The 9,681-nt window shown below is 43.0% G+C and overlaps 1 long non-coding RNA gene across 1 annotated transcript; it reads left to right on the top strand.

Moving 5' to 3' along the window:
- The first annotated feature begins 675 nt into the window (after nucleotides 1–675).
- Nucleotides 676–9,467, top strand: LOC138844547 (uncharacterized). Its single transcript, XR_011380481.1, has 2 exons — nucleotides 676–1,159; nucleotides 8,566–9,467. It is a non-coding gene; the product is annotated as an uncharacterized lncRNA (long non-coding RNA).
- The last annotated feature ends 214 nt before the right edge of the window (nucleotides 9,468–9,681 follow it).

Here is a 9,681-nt window from a genome sequence, read left to right on the forward strand (position 1 = left end):
CAGCTTTGTCTCACTCTAGCCCAGGCAATCTAGAAAAAACGACTCTAAAATATTCACTTTAGAGAGCAGGCTTTCTTGTGCAGACAGTCAGCTGCGCATTGTATTGCAAACATCTGAGATAAGGTTTCACAGGTCTTGGGGAGGCATTCAACACAAAGCGAAAGCCAGATCTGGCTGAACTGTAACGACAGAGACGGAAATCTTTGTGTAGCAAGTGTCAGTTCGCGGCAGGCTGTCCACTCATGTCCTTTCTCTCCTTTACAAAAGCTGTAGGCTGGCATCCATATCCCATTTCACAGGAACAAAACCTGAGGTTCAGACAGGCGGTGCCAGACATATAGTAACCAAGTCAGTTCTAGTTCCCTGAGCCCCACCGACACGATAATATTATACACAACACCTGCATGAGGTGCCTTGATCACAAAAAGGGAGATGTGGGTTTCTGCCCCAGCTCTGCCCATCATTAACAGGGAGGTGCTGGGTGAATGCCACTTCTCTCCGGGTAAACAGTCTGGCTGGTTGGTTTCTGAAGGCAGAAACAGCTCTGAAAATTCAAGTCTGCTTTAGCTAGTTTGCATACTCATCTGGGTGCTTATTTAGCCCTATCCTGACCACTGGTTCTCTTGAAAGGGCGTGGCTGGGGCAGAACCTCAGGCAAATGTCCTGGGTGGAAGAGCCTCCTCAGACCTTCTTGGCTGGGTGAGCCACTGCTGGCCGCGCCTCCTTGGAACCAGCCACCAGAAATGCATTCTCGGGGTGAACCCTTTGAGGCTGTACTTTGGGAGGGCTTTCTGCTTTCAGATTGCCTACAGATTAAATAATAAGGGAGGTTTCTGTTGAGGTGTTATGAAGCTTTGCCCGTGTCCCTAACAAATGGCTTTGCTGTGCATGAAAGGCAACACATAAATGAGGTCACACTGGCGAGCCTTGGCTGTTTACTAACTCTGGGAGGTGGAGCCAGGGGGTGAAGCAAGTGGGTGAGATTCACCAACAGGCTTCTCAGAGACAATGGTTTTGCAAAAAGAAGGCAGGCAAGTTCCCTGCAAAGTAGGAGTGTGTCTAATATGGGAGGTGAAAAGTCGCCGGAGGCAGGGAAAGACGAAGTACAAACTCTGAGGACAATGAAGATGCTTGTTAATGTTGGGATTTGTAGAACATGGTAAGAGAGCAACTTGGGGGCTGCCGGATAAGGATGTGTGTACGTTTCATGTGCTTTCTTTTCTGCTGCAGAGAGTTACCTTGCGTGGAGCCTGCACTGAAATGGAAAGCAGGTGGCTGGATCTAGGCTCTGTGACAGAGGGCTGGGAGCTGGGGGAGGAAGGGTGGGTGCAGATGGGGCAGACAGATGAAGATCTTCCAGCTAGCTGAAGGACAGCTACCTTCTCTTACAAACATTTCCTCTCTTCTCCTCGTTACTTCCTCTTCGGTATTTACCCAACTCACTGCAGGAAACTCGCAAAAGATTTGCAGAACTCTGATTTTTTGCATTAATGGCAAGGAGGACAAGGCTGCGGCTCGGCAGCATTGCCCTTGTGGTTCATGGTCATTGGGGTGAAGACTTCACGCTGCCTGTGGCTATTCAGCAGGTCTTGGGGGACAGGGAGAGGACGTTTTTCTTTTTCTGTAGGGAATGCTTAGAAAATAAGAACTCAAAAGTCACCCTGGGTCCTGAACGCTCAGGCTTAGTGAGATTCCCTAGAAGCAGCCTGTTCTAAGGTAGCTGGAGTGAAAACCATGACCTTCTCGCCAATGCAGAATTTACAAGACTAAAACAAAAGCCACACTGACCAGCTAGTACAAAGGCGAGGTCAAAGCCAGCTTCGTGTAATCGGAAAGCCACAAGTTACGGGCGACGTCCTCTCGCGACACACAGGGATTTCCTGTAACGGCCTCCATTTCCAAGGGCTGCGGGCTCTGGAAGGATCCCTGTGGACAGCAACCCCGCAGAACCCCGGCGCCCTGCTGTTGAACGCTGTTCCTCTTTATATAGAACAACTGCCTCCCAGGAATTTCCACCCACAGGTTCTAATTCTGGAGCTACGCACAGAGAACCTATTTCCTGTTTCAGATGACAGCCCTTCTGATAGTGTATGACTGGCTTCTTGCCCCATTGTATCTTCCCTTCCTTCTCACAAAGTCGGTTTCCCAGGCTTGAATTTTCTCTGCATTTCTTCAGCCAAGGGTCTGTTCCTTCAGGCCCTTCTGGAGATGCCCTGCCTTGTCAGGTCCCACCTCAAGAGAATTGTCCACAGTGAATAAAATATCCTCTATGCGCTTGCCGGGTATTCAGGCCAGTGGGGTCATGGTTTCTCTCAAGCTGGCCATGGAATTGCTACAGTGGGTGGCTGGTCTCAAATCATCACATTAAATGAGAGAAACCAGACACAAAAGTGTCCAAACAGTATGAGTCCGTGTATGATGAAGTCAGGAAGAAGCCAAATAGATCCTCGTTGATGGGAATTTTGAAGGCCATTCCTCTGGGAAGCAGGAAGGGTGAAATCATTGGAAAGGTGGAGAGTTTTCTGGAAGCTGGAAATGGTCCTTGTTATGTTTGGGATGGAGGATCCACGGGTGTTCTGTTCTCAAAACTCATCACGCTGATCACCGATCTGTGTATTTTACGGTAGGTCAGGTATACTCCCCATAAAGAAAACTCAGATTTCTTCATACACCAAACCACCTGCGTTTCCTCAAAAGTTCTTTTCATTTGTTCAGCTTGTGGTATTTCCTTTTTATTATTTAGTAAATATAAATTTCCAAAGTACAGTTTATGGATTACATTGGCTTCCCCCCCACCAATAATTTCCCTCCCACTCGCACCTCTCCCATCTCCTGCTCCCTCTCCCATTCCATTCACATCAAGATTCATTTTCAATTATCTTTATATACAGAAGATCGATTCAGTGTATATTAAGTAAAGATTTCATCAGTTTGCACCCAGCTTGTGGTATTTCTAACAGAAGCGCCACAGATGTTTATCAAGAAGGGCAGCGGCCAGCCTTCTATTGTTAATCCATTAAATGTGCACAATTTGCCTTTTCTATCATGTGCCTCCATTTTTGCGATAAAAGAAAAATAAAGTACAAAACAAAATCTCAATCACAAGTAATGTTTCAGTGCCAATTACTTTCATAAAAATCCAATTCATCTCTGGTATTTTATTAAAATGTGACGATAAAGTGATTGGAAGAATATTGAGCTGAAATTTGACTGATGTGCAAAGTAGTACCTATCCAACAAATGTGAATTAAATAAAAGCCAATGAGAATAAATTTTTTCTTCATAGGTTCTGCAATGCTAAGAGTAGTTCTCTTTTAAAAGCTTATATTCCAAGACTCTTTCTTTTACTATTTTTTTACTCAGAAGTTGAACATTATCTCAAGCCATAAGGCAACAAGAAACTGAGGTTTTGCAGACAGCAGAAGCAATCCTCTTTTGAGTCGGGAGTTGTGAATATTTTCAAAGTGTATCACCCAAGTGACCCAAAAACAAGATTAAAAACAAATAAACAAAACAGAAAAACAAGGGATCTCCTTAATTTCCATGAGAAAAACGTAAGACAGATGCCAGAACAGAGGCCCTCTGTGATGTACCTAACAAGTACCCTTCAAAACTGTCAAAGCCATTGAAACCAAGGCAAGTTAAAGATACGGTCATGGCCAAGAGGATGCCTAGGCAGACATGAGGGCTAAATGTGCTGCCGTGGATGGGATCCTGCGACAGAAAAAGGGCACGGGGGCCAAACCAAGATCTGGTAGAACAAAAACTTTGCCAATAGCGATGTGTCCACCTCGGTTCCTTGGTTATAATAAGTGTGTCAGGTTAGCGTAAGATGGTAATGATAGGCCGGCGCCGCGGCTCACTAGGCTAATCCTCCACCTTGCGGCGCCGGCACACCGGGTTCTAGTTCTGGTCAGGGCGCTGGATTCTGTCCTGGTTGCCCCTCTTCCAGGCCAGCTCTCTGCTGTGGCCTGGGAGTGCAGTGGAGGATGGCCCAAGTGCTTGGGCCCTGCACCCCGTGGGAGACCAGGAGAAGCACCTGGCTCCTGCCTTCAGATCAGCGCGGTGCACCAGCCGCAGCGCGCCAGCCATGGCGGCCATTGGAGGGTGAACCAACGGCAAAAGGAAGACCTTTCTCTCTGTCTCTCTCTCACTGTCCACTCTGCCTGTCAAAAAAAAAAAAAAAAAAAAAAAGATGGTAATGATATGGGGGGTTGAGCCCAACCCCCTGCCCATTTCCCTGAGTCTTGATGAGGGCAGGTTTAGTCCCAGCCCAGGGAACCTGACTGTCACCAGGTCTGACACTGGAGGCTAAGAGTTTGAGATTTGATCCCTAAGGCGAATGCTGTACATTTTGGCCCATGCTTGTATGTCAGTCTTTTTGATATTCGCCCTTTCCTGGAGTGTGAAATGACATCTCATCTCGGTCTTAGTTCGCATTTTTTGGATGACAACGGATGCTCGCGGCCTTTCACGTATTTGTGGGCCTTTGTAGATTCTCTTCTTCAATGTTTTTTCTTCTGGGAATTGAGCTGCTTCTTCTGTCACTGGTTTCCAAGTTTGGAATCTGCTTCAGGCTCCATGTAAGCAGGCCAGGGGTCATGGGTTTCCTTTCAGACAACTGCTCGCAGCTTCTCCATCACCCATTTTTGATCTGTTCTGATGGTAAGTTGAAGCGTGCCCTTGCTGACATGCATGTGTTTTGCCCCTGGGAAAGCTGTATTCTGCTAACTCTCCATAGCATTCCTGGGCCTGCTCTCTTAGTCCCTCCAACTCTTGCTGCTCATTGTGATCATGGAACCCTTCTGATTTCTGACCTTACAGCACAGTCATCTTGCTATTTTTTCTTTTTAGGGAGCAGTTCCTATCATTCCTATTATTATTAGTTAATTAGTTAATTAGTTAATTAGTCTAGTTGTGTGATCACCTTTCTTACCATCACAATGACCTGTGATATGAGAGCTTTTGCCCATTTTTCAAAGGAAAATTTTTAATTTTTATTTATGGATTTGAAATATATACTAAAGACACTGTCATACTTTTCAAAACTTAAGTGTAAAGCTGGCATGTGACACTTTATTATTAAAGTTTGAGTTAGGCATTAAGGCTATATTAGGCATAAACAATAAAGGCAGAGAGAGAGAGAGAGAATGAGAAAGACAGAGAGATACCTACTATCCACTGGTTCACTCCCCGCAAATACCCGCAACAGCCAAGTGTGGGCCAGGCTGAAGTCAGGAGCTAGGGACTCCATCTAGGTCTCCCACATGAGTGGCAGGGACCCAAGTGCTTGAGCCATTACCTGTCACCTCCTGGGGTCTGCATTAACAGGAAGCCAGACTAGAAGTGGAGCTGGGACTCAAACTCAGATACTCAGGTAACGGATGCAGGCATCTAAACTGCTGAGGCAAAGGTCAACAGTAGCCCTTTTAAAGAGGACTAGCGCACCTGAGTGAAGGCTACATGGGAGTTCTTCCTACTAATATGCCAATTTTCTTCACTAAGACTGAAATTATATCAAAATAAGTTCATAAAGATCTCTGTGATTGAGATCCCAGTGGAAAGAACATCAAAGAAAGAGGTACCTTTCTCTGAAGGGAGGAGAGAACTTCCACTTTGACTATGGCTTTGTCTAAATAAGGTCAGAGTCTGTGAACTCAAGAGGCTTCCATAGCTTTGGTAGCTCATGACAAGAGCCTTGGATGATTACTGACCTCATAAATAAGAGTGTCAGTTGTTAAATCAACAACGGGAGTCACTGTGCAACTACTCCCCATGTAGGATCTCTGTCCTTAATGTGTTGTACTATGTGAATTAAAAGTAAAACTACTACTCAAACAGTACTCTATACTTTGCTTATCTGTGTGGGTGCAGTCTGTTGAAACCTTTATTTAGTATATACTAAATTGACCTTCTGTATAGAAAGATAATTGAAAATGAATCTTGATGTGAATGGGATGGGAGAGGGAGTGAGAGATGGGATGGTTGCGGGTGGGAGGAAGGTTATGGGGGGAAACGCTGCTATAATACAAAAGTTGTACTTTGGAAATTTATATTTATTAAATAAAAGTTAAAAATGATTTTAAAAAGTTCATAAAAAAGGAAGAAAACTGATTTGCAGGGTACTGGTGCTGGCCAACCCAATTATATTTGTGACTGCTATAAATAGAGGTACCCCAAACTTCATTTTATACTTTTGTCAAACCAATGGTTAAGAATTTTATATGATTATAATTGTAATGACCTGTGATTACTTTAAAACTTACTGTATATGGGGAGCTGGCACTGTGGTGTAGCTGGTAAAGCCGCCACCTGCAGTGCTGGCATCCCATATGGGCACCGGTTTGAGACCTGGCTGCTCCACTTCCGATCCAGCTCTCTGTTATGGCCTGGGAAAGCAGTAGAAGATGGCCCAAATGCTTGGGTCCCTGCACCCACATGGGAGACCCAGAAGAAGCTCCTGGCTCCTGGCTTCAGATTGGCGCAGCTCCAGCTGTTGTGGCTATCTAGGGAGTGAACCAGAGGATGGAAGACCTCTCTCTCTCTCTCTCTCTCTCTGTCTCTCTATCTGCCTCTCCTTCTCTCTCTAACTCTTACTGTCAAGTAAATAAATAAATCTTTAAAAAAAAGCTTACTGTATATGGATGAAGTGATCATCTTTCCATTTGATTATTGCTTATAGCCCTTGCCTATATTCCCGCTAAACTAGGATCTCTTTGCTTTTTATTTGTTGAGTTCTTGATTTGGTGGAACATTAAGTCCTTGACTTATGTAAATTAATAATGTTATATTAAAAATTAAAGAAAAAAAAGAAAGAGAGGGAGGGAGGGGGTAGGAATGGAATATCATTATATTCTTAGAGTTTTACCTATGAAACGTACTGAATCTGTTAACTAAAAAAAAGAGAGCTTCTAAGATGGCGGAGTAGGGAGGGAGCTTACTGCTATAGTCTAGAAGATAGTTTTAAAAACGTGGAAAGAGTACAGTCTCAGGGAAGAGGAAGAAAATAGCAGAGGAAACCTCACAAATTAGAGGGACACTGTGGACCTACGTGGATGGCGTGGACACCCACAACTCAGGGCCCCAGCAGCCAAGAGCCTACACACCTGCACTGGAGAGTGAGGTGAGACTAAATCGCAGCAGCCCAAGCCTCTGGTAATAAAGCTGCAGGAAGAGCCTAGAGGGAATCCAGCATGGTGCCCCATGGGTGATAGTGTACCTGCCAAACTAGAGGAGGAAAAAAAGAGAGGGACAGGTTTCTCTCTCCCTGATCACCTTACAACAGCGTCCTGTAACAAGCCAATAGAGAGGGCACCATTTTGGACATATGTAACAGCTGCGCCAGCTCGTGGACATCCAGGTTACTGGTAAGGGACATTGCTGGGGAATCTGAGCTTACACTGATGACTGCACAGATCATTTGTGTGGTCCATGGGGCAGAGCGGATGAATACACCCACTGGGGCTAGTGCCTAGGCACTGTCTCCTTTGAGGAAAGGAGCTCAGCTGAGCAGAATAAACTTCCCTCCTGATTTAAAAAAAAAGAGAGAGATTTGCCGTGCCAGACCTTGGTGTATCACCTTAGACACACCCTTCACCCTGGAGAACTGAATAGAGCTCCCTGGCCATGACCAGAAAAGATCTTCACCATGACACATTGTAATCAAACTCTCCACAGTAAAACATAAATAAAAGATTCTAAAATGTGCATGAGAGAAAAGCCAGATTACTTTCAGAGGATCTCCAATTAGACTCACAGCAGACTTCTCATCAGAAACCCTACAGGCTAGGAGAGAATGGCAAGGTATATTCTAAGTCTTAAGAGAAAAAAAACTGTCAACCCACAATACTATAGACTGCAAAGCTCTCATTTATGAATGAAGGTGAAATAAAGACTTTCCATACAAACAGAAATTGAAAGAATTTGTCACTACCCGTCCAGGGTCTGTTTAAGTTATCTATGTCTTCATGGCTCAATTTAGATAGGTTGTATGTGTCCAGGAACCTATCCATTTCTTCTAGGTTTCCCAGTTTGTTGACATATAGCTCTTTATAGTAATTTATGATCATTCTTTTTATTTCTGTGGTGTCTGTTGTTACATCCTTTTTAATTTCTAATTTTATTGATTTGGGTCTTCTCTCTCTTTTTTGGTTAATTGGGCCAATGGTGTGTCAATTTTTTTTTTTTTTTCAAAAAACCAGCTCTTTGTTTTGCTGATCTTTTGTGTGTTTTTTTTTTATTTAGTTTTGTTGATGTCTTCTCTAACTTTAATTATTTCTTTTCTCCTACTAGTCTTGGATTTGATTTGCTGTTGTTTTTCTAGATCCTTGAGATACATTGATAACTTATTTGGTGCCTTTCCAATTTTTTGAAGTAGGCAGCTATTGCTTGAAAGTTTATTAACTTTCCTCTTAACACTGCTTTTGCTGCATTCCATAGATTTGATATGTTGTATTGTCTTCATTTGTTTCAAGAAATTTTTTTATTTCTATTTTGATTGCTTCTATGACCCACTGTTCATTCAGGAGCATGTTGTTCAACTCCATGTGTTTGCATATGTTCTAGAGATTCCTGAGTTGCTGATTTCCAGCTTGATTCCATTGTGGTCCAAGAAGATGCATGGTATAATTTCAATTTTTTTTTTAATTTGCTGGGACTTGTTTTATGGCCTAGTATGTGGTCAATCCTAGAGAAATTTCCATGCACTGGAGAGAAGAATGTGTATTATGTAACTGTAGGATGAAAAGTTATGTAGATATCTGTTTGGTCCATCTGGTCTTTATTAACTCTACTGTTAATCAACAGAAATTGATAAATAAAGACCCTCCCAACAAAGAAAAGCCCAGGACTGGATGGCTTCACTGCTGAATTCTACCAGATATTTAAAGAAGAACTAATTTCAATTCTTCTTAAGTTATTCAATACAATTGAAAGAGAGGGAATCCTCCCAAATTCTATGAAGCCAGCATCACCTTAATTCCTAAACCTGAAAAAAATGCAACAGAGAAAGAGAATTACAGACCAATTTCCCTGATGAACAGAGATGCAAAAATCCTCAAAAAAATTCTAGTAAATTGAATCCAACAGCACATCAGGAAGATCATCATCCAGACCAAGTGGAATTTATCCCTGGTATGCAGGGATGGGTCAACATTTGCAAATCAATGTGATACATCACATTAACAAACTAAAGAACAAAAATCATATGATTATCTCAATAGATGCAGAGAAAGCATTTGATAAAATACAATACCCTTTCATGATGAAAAATCTAAGCAAATTGGATATAGAAGGAACATTTCTCAACACTATCAAGGCAATTTATGACAAACCCATAGCCAACATCCTATTGAATGGTGAAGAGTTGGAAGCATTCCCACTGAGATCCAGAACCAGACAAGGATGCCCAATCTCACCATTGCTATTCAGCATAGTCTTGGATATTTTAGTCAGAACCATTAGGCAAGAAAAAGAAATCAAAGGGATACAAACTGGGAAGGAAGAACTATCCCTATTTGTGGATGACATGATTCTATATATAGGGGATCCAAAAGATTCCACCAAGAGCTCATAGAAGAGTTTGGTAAAGTAGAAGAATATAAAATCAATGCACAAAAGTCAACAGCCTTTGTATACACAGACAATTCCAAGGCTGAGTTTGAGCCTTTAAGATCAATCCCA

Source organism: Oryctolagus cuniculus, chromosome 12 (assembly GCF_964237555.1).
Source record: "Oryctolagus cuniculus chromosome 12, mOryCun1.1, whole genome shotgun sequence".
NCBI classification, from domain to species: Eukaryota; Metazoa; Chordata; class Mammalia; order Lagomorpha; family Leporidae; genus Oryctolagus; species Oryctolagus cuniculus.